The sequence below is a fragment of the Elephas maximus genome, chromosome 1 (assembly GCF_024166365.1).
Source record: "Elephas maximus indicus isolate mEleMax1 chromosome 1, mEleMax1 primary haplotype, whole genome shotgun sequence".
Taxonomy (NCBI): Eukaryota; Metazoa; Chordata; class Mammalia; order Proboscidea; family Elephantidae; genus Elephas; species Elephas maximus.
The window spans coordinates 85391299-85408577 of NC_064819.1; the positions used below are offsets into that span (position 1 = coordinate 85391299).

At 41.9% G+C, this 17279-nt stretch overlaps 2 non-coding genes across 2 annotated transcripts; one reads left to right on the forward strand and one right to left on the reverse strand.

The window, feature by feature from the left end:
• The first annotated feature begins 11039 nt into the window (after positions 1–11039).
• Positions 11040–11112, forward strand: TRNAK-UUU (transfer RNA lysine (anticodon UUU)). The gene has a single exon. It is a non-coding gene; the product is annotated as a tRNA-Lys (tRNA).
• Positions 11113–16427: 5315 nt separating this feature from the next.
• Positions 16428–16499, reverse strand: TRNAA-UGC (transfer RNA alanine (anticodon UGC)). Its single transcript has one exon. It is a non-coding gene; the product is annotated as a tRNA-Ala (tRNA).
• Between the last annotated feature and the right edge of the window lie 780 nt (positions 16500–17279).

Consider the following 17279-nt stretch of genomic DNA (forward strand, 5'->3'; position numbering starts at 1 on the left):
ATATTGAAGTCCTAACCCCCATACCTGTGAATGTGATGTTGTTTGGAAATTTGGTCTTTGAAGGTATTATCAGTTAAGTCAATGTGATGTCATACTGGATTAGGGTGGGCCCTAATCCCTTCTGAGTGGTGTTCTTATAAAGGAGGAGAAAAGACAACAGACAGAGGAAAGATGGTCATGTTGTTAGGCTGCAGGTGTGAGCCAAGGAACACCTAGGGTATCAGAACCCAGAATAGACAAGAAACTGTCTTCTGCTAGAGCCTTCTCTGAAAACATGGCCCTGCTGACACCCTGAAAGTAGCACTGGTGAAGCAGTGGTTAAACACTAGGCTACTAACTGAAAGGTGGGCAATTGGAACCCACCAGGAGGAGAATGGTGTGGCAGTCAGATTCCAAATGGTTAAACCCATTTCTGTCGAGTGGATTCTGACTCACAGAGGTCCTACAGGACAGAGTAGAACTGCCCCACAGGGATTCCAAGGCTGTAAATCTTTCTGGAATCACACTGTCATATCTTTCCGCCTTGGAGCTCTTTTTATTTTTTCCCAGACTTTGAATAACATTTTTATTTTCTGCATTATCCTTAGATATCCTTCCTGAAATTTATAAAGTCTTTTGTAATTTCAGGTCTGTTAAAAAGCAAAAATCCTATTGCCATGGAGTCAATGCCAACTCATAGCTATCCTATAGGTCAGAGTAGAACTGCCCCATAGGGTTTTGAAACAGGGCTTTGAACTGGTTCGAACCTGGTTCAGTCATCCAGCTGAGCTCTTAACCACTGTGCCACTAGGTTTCCTTCCATAAAGATTACAGCCTTGGAAAACCTATGGGGCAATTCTACTCTGTCCTGTACAGTCGCTATGAGTGGGCAACAACTTGAGGGCAACAGGCTTTTTGACACTCTGAATTTGGAGAACTGTGCATAATAACTATCTATGGTTCAAATCCGCCTACTTTGTAGTACAGCCATGCGTTTCTTTAAAAACAAAACCGTTGCTGTCCAGTAAATTCCGATTCATAGCAACCTTATAGGGCAGAGTAGAACTGCCCCATAGGATTTCCAAGGAGCGGCTGGCGGATTGGAACTCCCGACATTTTGGTTAACATCTGAGCTCTTAACCATTGTGCCACCGGCGCCCATGAGTTGCGTAAGATCGATGATATGTTCTGTGAAATAGCACGTTAATGTGATTTGAGAGCTGTTCGAACACCGTGTTATCTACAGGCAGTCCCCGGATTACGAAAGTTTCGTTCCTAAATTTGTCTTTAAACCAAATTTGTACATAAGTCAAAACGGTTAGATATGTTTCATATCTAACGTCAGTTAGTCAAATGTTTGTTTTAGTACATAGTTCAGTATATAGTCTGCATTAAAAAGTTAAAGAGACACTTCCGGCCAACATGGTGCCATAGGCAGAAGCACCAGGTCGTCCCTCCACAGCAAAGACCTGAAAAACTAAGTAAAACAGAGACAAACGTCATTCCTGGAACCTGAAGTGCCAAACGAAGAGACTCAGCTAAGGACCGAATGGAATAAGAAACTGACAGGGGACGGAGAGCAAGGCGAGTTGCATGTGGAGGGCCCTATCAGCTAACAGCACGTATCTGCCATCTTGGACTCCTGTTGGAGTTTGGTAGAAAGGGAGCAAGGGAATGCAGCTTCCCGGAACTCCCAGCAGGAGACAGAGCACCCGGTAAACAGCGATACACACTTTCCCACCCCATTCTCTCCTCGCTGTTCCACCTCCGAGCCTGCTGGCTGGCTGCGGTGGCTCAGCCGGCCGGGAAGTGCAGCGTCCGTGCCACTTGGATTCGCCCACCCACGTCGGAGATTAGCAGACAGGGAGTACAGAAAAGCAGCTTCAGGAAGTTCCCAGCAAGAGACAGAGCACCCGGTAAGGAGCGATATTAGCTTTCCTAGCCCCCGCCGCCTTCCTTCTCCGCCCCCCCCCCCCCCTTCAGCCTCCTCTGCTTCCCGCCAGCCGCAGTCTCTTGGCCGGGAGGCAACTGCTTTGGCCTCAGGCTGCTTGGATTCGCCCTTCCCACACTGGTCGCCCCTGTGCTGGTGTTGCTTTTTTCCTTCTCTTTTGGTTTCTTTTGTGCCTCCTACCACCTCTCCCTCCTTTCTCTGGAACACCTGGCTCCATGTGCCATCTTTGCTTCTTCTTGAAAGGCTGTGAAGCCACGCTCCACTGGGGAACCACTCTCCCAGCCCGCGACACCACTCTGGTGGGATCGCTGGGGCTTTTTTTTTTTTTCTTTTTTTTCCTTATTTTGCTTTGTTTGTTTTCTTTTTCTTTTCGCAGTTTGGGAGCCCCTTCTAGCCGGGCTGCACTGCACAGCCTAGGAGCCACTCCCCCAATCTGTGCAGCAGAGTAGGTGGGATCCCTGAGGGCCTTTCTTTTCTTCTTCCTTTTTTTTTTTCTTTTCTCTCTGTTTTTTCTTTTCTGTGTATCTTCATTTCTCATCACGCTACATTCATCATCTTTTCCTGTCTCCTGAATACCTGGTGTTGTGTGACATCAATATCCCCTCTACTGCGCAGCCTAGGGGCCACTTCTCTGGTCTTAGCAGCCCCACCAGTGGGACTCTGGGACTCCTGGGGGCTTTTCTTTTCCAAATTTTTAACTAGTTATTTTTTCTTTCTTTTTGCTTTTCTCATCTCTCCACTCCAACAGCAAGCTCCCTTAGTACCCTTTTTTCTCTCTCTTTCTTTGTTTCCTTGTTTGTTTTTGGCTCCTGTTTTTCTCTACTCTCTCTCCTCTTTCCCACACCCCTAATAGCTCCACACCTCACAACCTCCTCCCTCTTTCCTGCCTACCTGCACCATGCACTGAACATCACATCCCAGAGCAGCACAGCCATAGCCTACTGGAACCTGCCCAGCGCTAATTCCTGGCCAGCCCTGTTAGCCCTAGTAGGTGCCACAAACAACCCATCAAAGCCCCTCCCCTTCAGCTGGGCCTGCCCTGCTGCACCATAGCTGACTGACCCTGCCCATCGGACAGGGAGGTGAAAAGTATTGTGACCAGAGAAGCAAACAACAAAGAATGTACAGCCTGCCTGCCCAGACATAACCAAACAAAACAAAAAAGCAGGACAAAAAAAAAAAATCTATGCTCGAGAATGAAGAAAATATCTACTGAATGTCCCCAAGACAGTAGAAGATGTCAAACCTTAAAAAAAAAAAAAAAAAAAAAAAACAGGACAGGATGGGTCCAGTAGGTGTCCAAAATAAAACAAAAGATGACTTTCCAGTAGAAGAAAAGGCACTAGGACTACCTGAAAGGGAATTCAAGTCTCTAACATTCAGCGCAATCAAGAGTTGAAGCAAAAAGCAGACAAAAATGAAGGAAAAATAGATAAATTCATGGAAAATACAGACCAAAAAATGGAACAATTCAGGAAAGCAATACAGGAACAAAATGCCAAAATAAATTTGCTATTAGAAGTCATACAAAAACAACAATTAGAAATCCAAAAGATAAACAAGAAGATTTCAGAAATGGACAGTGTCATAAAAGGGCTGAGGAGCAGGTTTGAAATGATGGAAGATAGAATCAGCAAAATTGAAGACAAACACTTGGATACGACTCTGAGGAAAAAATCAGAAAAAAGAATGAAGAAACCCTGAGAATTATGTGGGATACAATCAAAAGCAAAAATTTGTGAGTGATCGGAGTTCCAGAACAGGGAAAGAAAACAGAAAACACAGAGCAATCATTGAAAAATTGCTGACAGAAAACTTCTCTAATATTATGAATGCTAAAAAACTGACCATCCAAGAAACTCAATGAACCCCATATAGGATAGAGCCCAAAAGAAAAACACCAAGGCATATCATAATCGCACTCGTTAAAACCAAAAACAAAGAAAAAATCCTTCAAGCAGCCCAAGAAAAACAAAAAGTCACATACAGAGGAGAAACAATAAAACTAAGCTCTGATTATTTGGTAGAAACCATGCAGGCAAGAAGGCAATGGGATGAAATATATAAAACCTTGAAAGAAAAAAATTGGCAGCCAAGAATAATATGTCCTGCATAACTTCCGTTCAAATATGATGGTGAAATTAGGACATTTCCAGATAAACAGAAATTAAGGAAATGTGTAAAAACCAAACCAAACTTACAAGAGCTTAGAAGAAGTCCTTCGGTCTGAGAACAAACAACATCAGGCCACAGCCTGAATCTAGGATGCAAGATTGTATCAGCCAGGTACCAGACTAGGAAATGAACTCTCAAGGACTATCCAAAACCAAAACAATTGCAACAGGGAACCAGAGCGGTTAATCTGTAAGGGACAACAATGTCAGAACAATAAAAGAGGGAATAAATGTTATAGTTATAGAACTCTCGAATGGAGAGGACGGCAAGGCCATACCAAGTAATAATAGACTAGTTCAAATCTAGGAAGGGTAAATTTCAAGGTAGCCACAAAGAAAGCTAACAAACCTACTCATCAAAATAAAGAAGAAAAACATAAAGTCTCAATAAAAACAAATCCACAAACAAAAGGAACTCAGCACAGGACATTATGCTGAGTGAAATAAGTCAATCACATAAGGACAAACATTGTATAAGACCCCTACTATAAAAACTCATGAAAAGGTTTAAAAAAAGAAACAATATTTGGTGATTACGAGGGAGGGGAGGGATGCGGTTGGAAAAACATTTAATAGACAATAGATAAGCAGTAACTTTGCTGAAGGGTAAGACAGTACACAATACTGGGGAAGCCAGCACAACCTGTATAAGGCAAGGCCATGGTGGCTCCACAGACACATCCAAACTCCCTGAGGGACCAAATTGCAGGGCTGAGGGCTGCAGGAACCATGGTCTCAGGGAGCATCTAGCTCTCTTGGCATAACAGAGTTTGTAAAGAATATGTTCTACATTCTACTTTGGTGAGTAGCATCTGGGGTCTTAAAACCTGTGAGGACCATTTGGGATACTCCACTGGTCTCACCCCTTTGGGAACAAGGAAGAATGAAGAAAATTAAAGACACAAGGAAAAGATTAGTCTAAAGGACTAATGAACCACGTCTACCACGGCCTTCATCAGACTGTGTCCAGTACAATGAGATGGTGCCTGGCTACCACCACTGACTGCTCTGACAGGGACCACAATACAGGGTCCCGCAGACAGAGCTGGAGAAAAATGTAGAACAAAAATCTAATTCAAAAAGAAAAACCAGACTTGCTGGTCAGACAAAAACTGGAGAAGTCCTGAGAGTATGGCTCCCAGGCACCCTTTCAGCTCAGTAATGAGGCCACTCCTGAGGTTCACCCTTCAGCCAAAGATTGAAGAGGCCCATGGAATAAAACAAGACTAAAGGGGCACACCAGCCCTGGGGCAGGGACTGGAAGGCAGGAGGGAGCAGGAAAGCTGGTAATAGGGAACCCAGGGTTGAGAAGGGAGAATGTTGACATGCTGTGGGGTTGTTAACCAATGTCATACAACAACGTGTGTACTAATTGTTTAATCTTCATCTAAAGTTCAAAAAAAAAAAAAAAAAAGAACAAGCAAATGTATAGAGACCAAAGCTTATTAGTGGTTACCAGGGGTGGGAGAGAAGGGAAAGGGGGAGTTATTGTGTAACAGAGCACTGAAATTTTGTTCATGATGATGGAAAATTGCATTAATTTAAGGTAATGGATGCATAGCCAAAAAAAAAAAAAAAGTTAAAGACACACTTCCAGATACACTAAAACATCTTAAACCAGTTGCCATCGAGTCGATTCTGATTCATAGAGACCCTATAGGACAGAATAGAACTGCACCATAGAGCTTCCAAGGAGCACCCGCTGCATTTGAACTGCTGACCTTTTGGTTAGTAGCCATGGCTCTTAACCGCTACTTCACCAGGGTTTGGAGAAAAGAGAAAAGCATTGTAATAATAATGTTTTGATGCACATCGAAAAGTAGCACCTGTTTGTTATTACAAACCATCATATATGTACCTCACATTTTTAATACAATATGCTTTATGGGGTTGGTTCGTTACTGTGGGTTGTAAGTAAGTTAAAAGCTCTTAACCAGGGAACTGCCTGTAATCCTAAATCTTTTTATCTTCTCTCTTGTAAGTTTTGGGACCCTGGTGGCACAGTGGTTAAGAGCAATGGAGTTGTATGGCTGCTAACCAAAAGGTCAACAGTTCAAAATCCACCAGCTGCTCCTTGGAAACCCTGTGGAGCATTTCTATTCTGCCCTATAGGGTCGCTATGAGTTGGAATTGACTCAATGGCAACTGGTCTTACAAGTTTTATTCTGGTTCTTTTTTGCCTGCGTGAGGTCCATACCTTCCTGAAGAATGGAAAAACACTTACATCAACTCTCTGGTTCCTTCCTCGCGCAACTAACCTCTCCTCCAGCTCAGCAAAACCTGAATGAGGCTCAGCTGGTGCAAGGAACACTTGCTGAGCTTGGCACTTAAGGGCAGAAAGATATTAAAAGGTAATATGATAAACACCAATAATCCTCCGACACAAAGATATAAGGGTCATAAATGGTATAGGCTGTATTTCAGTGACTCCAAAGCTTGGGAATAGCCTGAGAACCTTATAAACATATGGTTTCCTAGGTGCACTGCCCAGCTCCTGATTGGATTGAGATAAGGTGGGGACATAAATCTATATAATTTAAAATGGTCCCCAGGTGATTTTTATCATCAGGTAGATTTGGGAAGCATTGGCTTATAAATTCAGATGGGGAGTAAGGAACCTGGGGAAAGAAACATCACCCAGGAAGAGAGGCAGTGGACATAAAGAAAGTGGGAGGGGAAAGATGAGTAGAAGGGGCAGAGTGATGTGTTGAGTGATGAAGAAAGGGAGGCAGCAGATGCTGGGAAGGAAGATAGCTACTGCACAAATAAGAAAAAAAGAAGAGAAGTGGGTGGAAGAGGGCTTGGACCCGGATCTCTGTGGATGCAAAGGATTTTGGATGGTTGATGAGGCAAAACATTTCTGAGCTCTCCATCTGCCTTGTGCTTTCTTTAAGTTTACAGGTAGCAAGAAGCTTCTGTCTAAGGAAAGTGGGCTGAGATCATTTGTTTTGCAGAAAACTCCAGCTCATTTTGTCCAAGATGGTGGCTATGAGAACTTAGAGCCGGTCTTGCAGTCATGGGATAGAGGAGCTGCGCACCTTGAGGGCAGACTTGCAGTTGTTTTTGTTTGGGGTGCAGAAGCCCTGCTATTGGGGACTTCTGAGACAGCCAAAGGAAATTCCACTGGTGGTGGTAGGGAATGCAGAAGGGGGATCTGCCTGAAGTTCTTGCCTTGAGCTTCTCAAATACTGGTGTGCTATGCTTACAATGCAAGGCAAAGAACGGAGAATAGCCAACTGTATTCATGTTGAGTAAATTCTCAGGAAAATTTAGATCCCTGAGCCTTGGTAGCTCAGTTGTTCAGCATCAGACTCTCACTGTGAGGGTCTAGATTTCAAGGGCAGTTTCAGGATTAATAACCCCATTACCACTAGACACACGTATTTTAACTTTTTGTTAGAAGCCTTCTGAAAGCTAATTTTCTCCAGAGGACCTCTTTGTTTACAGTGGGCTCTTCTACTACTTACGTCCTTTTTTTGGCTACCATCTACCAATCCTAGAGCAAGACTGTGTTACCGAACCCAGAAAGGTGGGCCCTTGTCTAGTGCACTAAGATTTGCCAATTTTCTGGACACTGGTCTTTGAGATAGAGAAAGTAACTTTATTGCAATGCATGGATCAGGGAGGAAGTTCCTCAGATACAGTTCACCAAGCAGGGGAACCAGGGCTCATATGTGATTTGGGCAGCAAGATGGCAGCCAAACAGGTGTTCTGTGGAGGGAAAACTCTAGAAGGTGGGCAGGAAACAGGAAGTAATGTGGTTCTTGTCTGACTTCCCTCTTCCAAATAGGGTCAGGGTGATGATTTCCTTCTGATTTGTTCATCCTGTTTCTGTGCCTTCTGTTGAGGTCAGTTAGCAGTCACAGCTGACCCTTCTGTGCATGTGGGGCAAGCCAAATCTGATTTGGACTAGTTTAAGGACAAATGGAAATATATTAGCATTAGTAAGGTCAGTTTACAACTGTAAGCCAGGCAAACCAGGGTCACTATAAGTTCGGTAACAACTCTTTATGCAGTACTTTTAGTGGCTCGCTGCCAATGGCAAAATGTATAATTGACCAAATCCAGTATGATGACTGTTAGTGTGTACATAGGTTTTTTCCCCTGTCTTTTTGAGACTTGGCCCATTATAGGTTTCCAAAAACTCTTTAATGTTAGCTATTAATCTTCGCGAAACCCTGGTGGCCTAGTGCTTAAGAGCTACGGCTGCTAACCAAAGTGTCAGCAGTTTAAATCCACCAGGCACTCATTGGAAACTCTATGGGACGATTCTACTCTGCCTTATAGGGTCGCTATGAGTCGGAACAGACTCGACGGCAATGGGTATTGATCTTTGAGGAGCCCTGGTGGCGCAGTGCTTAAGCACTTGGCAGTTTGAGCCCACCAGCTGCTCCACGGGAGAAAGATGTGGCAGTCGGCTCCATAAAGGTTTACAACCTTGGAAACCCTGTAGGGTGGTTCTACTCTGTTGTGCAGGGTTGCTATGAATCGGAATCTCCTCAACCTTAACTGCTCTGGTTTGGTTTGAGTTTTTGTTTATTGATATGTGAAAGGAGAAACTTAACTGAAACCCCAGCCCTCAACTCCAGGAACAACTCTGTAGTTACCCATTGGAAGTCAGTTCAAGGACCTTCTACTTCTTGTCAAACAAGAAACAAGGCACCAAGAAGACCCCAATCTTCCATCTTCTGATCTGGAATCAGAGGCCTTATCCATCGGGCCATGTGACCAATACACTGAAGAAGTAGTCCAAATAGGAAAGTGAAAGTGTTGCTAGAAAGCATTTGGTTTGTTTTCAATTTTTTTTTTAACTTCTCAATTGTAAGAAAATTTAACAACATTCAAAAATAGAATCAAATATCACCTGGAAACAATTACTTAGAATTAATGAACTGTGAGATTGTGAGATGTCCCCTGAAATCCATTGCTCCTCAAATTGATTCTGACTCATAACGACCAGAAGTGACATATTTCTTCCAGGGAGCTCTCATCACTGATAATAATGATGCTTTTGAGTGGAGAATTATGAGTCAAGAACTAAACTCTGCAATAAAGGGGTGCAGATGTCAGCATGAGGAGAGGAGCACCACAGGTTGGTATTCTTGGAACTTTTCCATCTCAAAGATGGCGTTGCTTCAGGGAGAAAGGTCTGAAAGTTCAAACAAGAGCTTCCCGTGTTGGAAATGCCTAATTTTAATGCCAGAAAAATATTTTATTATAATCCATTCATAACATAAATTTTCACAACTTGATCCACTATCAACAAGTAGAAGAATCATCCAATATGCAGGTTGGCCCGGGTTGTGGGTCCCGAAACCTCCCTGGGAGAATGGTCCTGATGTCTGAGGTGCAATTTGGTGACTTTCAAGCTACTTGAAAAGGGGAGAAGAGAGCCAAAATAGCTTGGAGGGGTGCTTGTCTCATTGAAATGCTATCCCCCCAGGTATTTTGCTTAAAAGTCATTCCATAGCTCTTCTTTATGTTGATACACAAAACAATCCAAGGCAATTTTGTGTGTCCCACCCTCAACTATGTCTTGTACGTTGCTAGAGTAGGGAAGATGAGAAATCCACAAATTCCTAAAGTAAAGCAATTACAAAATTCTCTCAGTTTTCACATAGTCTTGGTTCCTTGGAAGTGCCAAGTTATTTGCAAGAAATAATAGTCTTTTCCCATGTCTCTTGCTGTTTTTCCTCCCCAGAGAGCTTAGTCTTTCCTTCACCCCAAAACTTCCCCATTTGTTTCCGTATTCCCTGTATAGTATTTTTTCTAGGTTTATACCAAAACTAATGAACTATCTTAGGACATATTCTGTATGGTATGTACTAATGATACATTAAAAAATACATTAAAAAAAATGTAATTACTGTGCATTAATTCATCAAGCTAGTTATCCTTTTCTTTTGGATGTGAGCATGGTAGAGAAGTTGCATCATTAAGAAAAACAAGTACAGAGATGCAGAAGATTAAATCCAGGCTCTTTTGCCTGCCCACCATTATGGAACGTTCTCATCAGTCTTCAGATTCTCCCTCCTTCAACTCTTTCATCGTCTGTCTACCAAGGCTGCATAGAAGACAATGCAGAGGGATATGAAGAAGACTAGCGTGAGTATTGCTTCAAGAAGAATAGGTGCAGGTGGGGAAATAAGAAACAAAAGTATAAAATCACAACACTTGGTAAGAAATGAAGTCGGTTGGGTCTTGCAGTGTGGTCTGGAACCTGGCAGTGCTTTGTCTAGGGGTCATCACTCTGGTTCTGAAAACCTAGAGCTACAAGGCAAAGAGAGAAGGAAGGGAAATGCTCTGAGGGATGACAGCATTTACTTCAAACAAAATCTTGGTAATAGCACAACTAGATGGTGATTCGCTACCACCACCAACTGCTCTGACAGGGAGCACAATAGAGGGTCCCGGAGAGAGCAGAGGAAAAATATAGAACAAAATTCAAACTCACACCAAAAAAAAGGTCAGACTTATGGATCAGACAGAGACTGGAGAAACCCTGGATACTCAGTACTGGAGTCACTCCCGTCACCTTTCAGCCAAAGATTAGACAGGCCCATAAAACAAAAAATAATACATGCAGTTCCACCATATATAAGAGACTAAATGGGCATACCAGCCCAGGGGCAAGGATGGATGAGAAGGCAACAACTGACAGGGAAGCTGGATGAATGGAAATGAGGAACCCAAGGTCTAGAAGGGGAGAGCGTTGACATGTTGCAGGGTTGGCAACCAATGTCGCAAAATGTGTGTTATTTAATGAGAAACTAAATTGCTCTGCAAACCTTCATTTAAAGCACATCAAGAACAACAACAACAGCAATAAATTCTTGGCAGTGAGGTAAATTCGAGGAAGACTATTTGAGAACATGAAATGGAAAACCCATTGTCCACAAAAATGAATTTAAATTAAGCCTACATACCCATAATGGGCCTGGGTAGCTCAGTTGGTAGAGCATCAGACTTTTAATCTGAGGGTCCAGGGTTCAAGTCCCTGTTCAGGCGTCCTTTTTTCTCTTAGAAAGAAGTCCTTCTTTGTATTCAAAGAAGCTCTTCATTGTATTCTAGTTACTTCTCCTAGAAGTTCCACTTCTTGACTCATCTTTCCCTGCTCTTTGCTCTACAGGAATCTGAAGACAGCCAGAACAAAAAAAGAAATGGTAGCAGTTTACCCAGCCAAAATCTGTTTTGTCACACTTTAGGCAGGAAGACAAGCCTTTCAGTAATTCAGAGGAAAAAGACATGGATGATGAAAACGAGAGATAGCAAAGAGAAAGATAACTTGACGATTTAAGGATATTTTGACTTGGAGAGCTAGAAAAGATGTAATGTCTTTCACTGAGCGCAGAAAGAGGCTTGTATAGTTCTGCTTGTACATTGATTAAAACTTCGTTTACCTTTTGATTTACAGATGTGGAATGTTTACATGATGAATTTGCCAGCCCTAGCGTAGCTATGAGTCGGAATCAACTTGGCACATAAAACACAAGAGACAGCTTTGTGAAGTTGTTTTCTAAACACTGGAATACCCAAGTCTGAAACTGTATAGACTGCTGACCTGGAGATTTGGATTTATGTAGTTTTTGAAAGAGAGGCTCCTCTGTCAGTTGAAAGGAGTGGGAGGCGGGTATGTCAATCAAAACTCATGAACTATAAAAGCAAAGTAAAACAAAAAGAGATCTTGAAAGCAATGAGAGAAATAACACCCTACCTATATGGAAAAAAAAAATCTGAATGACAGTGAATATCTCATCAGCAACCATGGAGGCCACAACGAACAAGTCTATTTTTCAAGTGCTGAAAGAAAAGAATTTGCAATCCAGAAAAAAAAATACATATTCTTTTATAATGAAGGAGAAATTAAGACATTCTCAGTCAGAGGAAAGCTAAGAGGATTTGCCACCAGCAGAACTATCCTAAAAGAATGGCTGAAGCAAGTTCTCCAGAAAAAAAGGAAATAAAAAAGAAGGAATCTTGGAACACCAGGAAAGAAAAAAGAATGTGGTAAGTAAAAATATGAGTAAATACAGTAAGTTTTTCTTCTCCTTTTAAGGTTCCTGTATTATGTTTGATGGTTGAAGCAGAAAGTATAACACTATCTAATGTGGTTCTAAATGAATGTAATGAAAGTAGTTAAAACAGTTACATTATAAATGGGGGGGAGGTAATGGAAAAAAAGGGAGATAAGTTCACTTAACCTGAACTTGTGAAATGATGACACCAGCACACTGTGACTTATATGTGTGTGTATACTTTTTTTTTCTTTACTATTACACCACTAAAAAGAAAAAAGAAAATCTATGCAGAGACGTATACCAAAAACTATAAATTGAAATGGAATTTTTAAAAATTCAAGTAATTCATAACAAGAGAGGGAAAAAGAAAACAGAGAAATGGAGAGAACAAACAGGAAACAAAAATAATTACATTGAATGTAAATGGTCTAAATATACCAATTAAAACACAATGATTAGCAAAGTGGATTAGGAAATGTGACACAGCCATAGCAGTCCCCAGGCTATGAAAGATAACCATTTCATGGTATTTTCAATCGCCTCATATGCGTGCGAAAGCTGGACAATGAATAAGGAATACCGAAGAAGAATTGACACCTTTGACTTATGGTGTTGGTGAAGAATATTAACTACACCATGAACAGTCAGAAGAACAAACAAGTCTGTCTTGGAAGAAATGCAGCCAGAACGCTCCCTGGAAGTGTGGATGGCCAGACTTCATCTCACACACTTTGGACATCTTATAAGAAGGGACCAGTACCTGGAGAAAGACATCATGTTTGGTAAAGTAGACAGTCAGCAAAAAAGAGAAAGACCCTCAATGAGATGGATTGACATAGTGGCTTCAACGACAGGCTCAAACATAACGATTGTGAGGCTGGCGCTGGACCAACCAGCATTTCTTTCTGTTGTACATACAGTCGCTGTGAGTTGGAACTGACTCCATGGCACCTAACAGCAATAACAACAGTTTTACTCTGATACCAAAACCAGACAGACAGTCTAAAAAATAAACCTGGATGCAAAAATTCTTAATAAAATATTAGCAAATAGGGTTCACTAATACATAAAAAGTTATACAACATGACCTAGTGGAGTTTATTCCAGAGATGGAAGGCTGGTCCAATATATTCAAATCAATGAATGTAATCAAACATATTAACAGACAAAGGAAAAAAAACCACATGATCACATCATTCGAAGCAAAAAAAAGCATTTGACAAAAGCTAACACCCAGTCTTTAAAAAAAAAAACAAAAAACTCAGAAAAATAGGAATAAGGAACCAAATATTTTAAACTTGATATGGCTTTCAGAAACACTCTCATCAGGAGCCTGGATGATTTAGTTGGTAGAGCACCAGGCTCTTAACTTAAAGGTAGTGGGTTTAAGTCCTTATAAAGGCAGTGGTGTTCTATACTTTATTCCACATAATTCTAACCTGGTAAAATCCATGTTTTTTCTGGAGAAGCCCACCCATACTTTTGCAATGGATTTCTATACTGCTTATATCTGGTTCTAGGAAGAGTGAAGAACCGGAAAACCCAAGGTTGCTGTACAATAAAAACCCCTTATAAGGGTCAAACAGAAATAAAACAGTGATTTAGGCATGGTAAGAAGGATATGTATGGGAGCACAAAGTCGAAATGGGCTAAGGATGGGATTTCCTCCAGGAATGGTGAGGAATGGTCAGTTAGCTACAAAGCCATCTCTTTCAGAGCACAACCCTGCTTAACATCAGGAAGATTTTTAAATAAAAATTCCCTCATATTGTAGATTTAACGACTTGGTACTAGACCTGAGGATTGGCCAAATCACTAGGTGGCATCCGGAGTAGCAGCAGGTTCCATTGAGGGTCTTTCTGTGAGGATGGAGATAATGATTCTGTCTCTGTTTTGAAACTTGCAGTCTGTTAAGCTTGGATTTCAAATTGAGAACCTTGTAGCTGTTTTAGTTTCTAGTGGTGCTATTAACAGAAATTCCACAAGTGGGTGGCTTTAACAAACAAAACTAATTTTCTCACAGTTTAGGAAGCTAGAAATCCAAATTCAGGGCATTAGCTCTATGGGAAGCCTTCCTCTCTCTGTGTCAACTCTGGGGAAAGGTTCTTGTCTCTTCAGCTTCTGTTTCCTGGTTCCTTGGAGATCTCCATTTGGCTTGGCATCTATCTCACCCATCTCTGCTTGCTTAATCTCCTTTTATATCTTGTAAAAGATTGACTCAGGACACACCCAACACTAATCCTGCCTCATGAACATAACAAAGGCAATCATTCCCAAATGAGATTATAACTGCCAGACGTAGAGGTTAGGATTTACAACACCCATTTTGGGGGAATACAATTCAATCCATAACATACACCCAAAAAGATTGAGTGGGCTCCAAGTGTTTGACTAGAGAGCATCACTTTGCTCACATTGTGGATTCATCCACAGAAAAATCAAGGGCTCTTTTGTGTGACCTCCAAAATCATCTTAACTATGGGGGGTTTTGAAAAGATGAAGAACCCTCCAATCCCTGATGTAAGGCAAATTACAGCCATCGCCTGAGAACAGACAGCAAACCCCTGGAGCCACTCTCCCTACTAAACACAAACCTGGAGCTTAGCATCTCCTTCTCAAATGTTCAGAGCAGTGCTTCTCAGGCTTTACAATCCGTATCACTCCGAGCACTTGAAACCACGGATCGCTGATGCAGTGGCTCTAGGGTTGGGCCTTGAATTTGGAATTCTGCTCACGGTACCCTATTTCTCCCCATTCTTTGTTCCCTTGTGCAGTGTCAACTGTGGCAAACGTGTTACTGTCTGCTTAAAGGGCCTGGAGAGAACAAGTAGATAACAAAAAAAAGAGCAAATACCTGAAATGACCGAATTACCTCTGTTGATGAAATGCATCGTAAAACAAACAAATAATTGGCCCCAGGAACGCAGCCCACCCTCGCCCAATCAGGGTTGGAAGCCAGACAGTCTCTGTCCTGACCACCTGGTGTGAATATTTTCCTTGGAGAAGAAAATCAAGGAGTAAGGACATCCCACAATAGACTGTTAGATTGGAGAGCTGGGAACAAACATTTAAATCTGTGTCTTCCCAAAGACACTTTAATTCAACAGAAAATATATGCAGCTATGGAGACAGTTTTGAAACCATAAAGCTTTAGAAATCTTCAAAATGTGCCATAAGTGGACTAGAAATTTCTAGAAGTTTCGTGGTCATACAAAGCAGATGTGATCAGATCGACCGTCAACGGCTGTTCTTTACAACAGAAGCAACCAGCATACCTGTCTTCCACTCACCTTTTATGTGTAGTAGTCTTACGACTCTGTCTTAAGTCGGTTCAGAATCGAATGCCTCTTTTTCTTCCTTCAGTTTTCATTATTATTGCCTTTAATAATCAATATCTTTATAAATTTGATCTTTGTTTTGGGAGGTTGGTGTAAGAATGATAACATTACCAAACTAACCGCTGCCACATAGTATGGAGGACACATTACTAACAGTAAGATGTTCAGAAAAAGAAAAAAAGGTGGTAAGTGGGATTGGTTGTAAATCCAATTCGTAAGTCCGGAAATACTTGTATCTATTTTCCATTTGACGGCAAAGCCTTTCCCTGCTTCTTCCTATGGGTCTGCCTTCTTAAGATGTTAACTGGGGTTTCCAGTGAATGTTTTCTTTAAAGATTTAAAACAACCAGGAAATGGACTGTGTAAGGAAATACAGGAAAATCGGTATTATGGAATATCACTTGGGAATGTGCTGATTCTAGTTATTTCTTCTACTTCCGTGACAGTCTTCGTTACCTTGCCCAGAGTCCAAGCTACTCGCTCACCTGGAAAGACTCGGGACCTCCAGCCGGCCGTCCATCTCTCATTTTCAGACCGAGCACGGGTAGAGAAATCGGTAGGCAAAAGATGGGCTCCTCTGCTTTCGCTCCGTCCTTTGTCCCAGAGAACAAAAAGCACTAAAGAAAACTGGGCCCTTCCTCAGCCCTGTTCCTGTCTTTCTGTCTCTTTAATAATGCAAAGTGGGAGCCAAGGTGAACCTCCCGTTAGTGTGCACTCTTTTGTTTCGGGTGTTTCAAATGAATCCGTTGCATTCTTCTCCGGTTTCTGAATGCCTGCCTTCCTTTGCCACAGTCACCTTAGGGAATGTAGAGGCTCACAGCCCATGAATGGAAGAGCGTTCAAGGCAATCCACCGGGTTATGTTTCTACTTCCTATGTGTGCAGGAATGGTATGGAAAACGTTAGGAGAACTAAATCTGTATTTCTTCAAGATCGGGCTTAAACAGTGTTGGAGCAGCGAAAAGGATTGGAGGTGCCGGGGATCGAACCCGGGGCCTCATACATGCAAAGCATGCGCTCTACCGCTGAGCTACACCCCCTCCTCGCAGGCCAGTGTTTAATCTTTACCTGAAATATAACTCGCATTTTCTGAGCTGCTCCATCCTAGAAAGTTTTGGTAGTATCCTTGAGGCTAGAGGTCCTAGTAGCGCAGTGATTAAGAGCTCCGGTGCTGAACCAGAATGTCGGCAATTCGAGTCCACCAGCTGATCTCTGGAAACCTTAATGGGTTTAGTTTTTTGTTTTTTGGTTCAGGTTTAGGAGGCATCCTCAGTTACTTTGGGCTGAAGGCAATCAGGAACCAGTGGGGGCACTGATTCCTTAGCTTATAGGGTTTGTGAGTGATCAGGAAGTGCAAGCGTGTGGAGGGTGTATAGGACTGCTAAGTGTGCTTTGAGATTTGGGGATAGAAATTCATTATTAATACTTGTAGGAAAAAAAAAAAAAAAGCTTACTCCCAGACTGCTTCTGAACCCTGGGATTTATTATGGTTTGGACTGTATTCTCTGAACTACATAAAAGGACTAAGAGAAAAATCCATTTCCTAGTACCAGATTTCTAGTGTCTATTAGTTCCTTCTCACCGTGGTTTGCCCATATCTGAGCTGTTGCCAATATTCATAAAAATAACATTGAGTCCTTTTTTTAATTGACAGAACATGATTTGTGTGTCAGACTTGTTCTTTCAGTTGGCTCACGGGATTTGGTACAAAAAGAACAAGAAGCAGTGACAGGTTTCACTGGAGGAGAGCACTAGAGTGTCACACACAAAACTGATAAGTATGTGTGTATGTTTGTCTCTTTGTGAGTGTGTGTAAATGC